This window comes from Halictus rubicundus, unplaced genomic scaffold, assembly GCF_050948215.1.
Source record: "Halictus rubicundus isolate RS-2024b unplaced genomic scaffold, iyHalRubi1_principal scaffold0582, whole genome shotgun sequence".
Classification (NCBI taxonomy): domain Eukaryota; kingdom Metazoa; phylum Arthropoda; class Insecta; order Hymenoptera; family Halictidae; genus Halictus; species Halictus rubicundus.
The window spans coordinates 37501-37874 of record NW_027489123.1 but is presented as its reverse complement, the minus strand read 5'-3'; positions in this window follow the sequence as shown (position 1 = coordinate 37874).

The window sequence follows — 374 nt, the reverse complement described above, 5'->3', positions numbered from 1 at the left end:
TTCCGCATGGAACTAATAAATGAGATCAAAGATCTCAAAGTAAAACTAAATGAAAAGCAAGAACGACAGGAAGAGCAATCTGTCGAGAAAAAGCTAAACGAACTATCGGCCAAGCTTGATAGTCTTATGGCTGAGAAGAGTCGCGGCCAAGAGGTTCAACCCTCCAAACCGCTGCTCTATTCAGATATAATAAAAGCTAATAAGTCAACCAGACTAGTGGCCAAGAAGACTGCCGTAAAGGAGTCTAAACCAGCAGCTGCCATCTACCCTGTAAAGGGTAGTCAAATCAAAAGCAGCGAGGAAACAAAGAGAGTACTGTCGGATTGTATCAATCCGACAGAACAGAAGATACGAATCCGGAACCTGAGGAAACT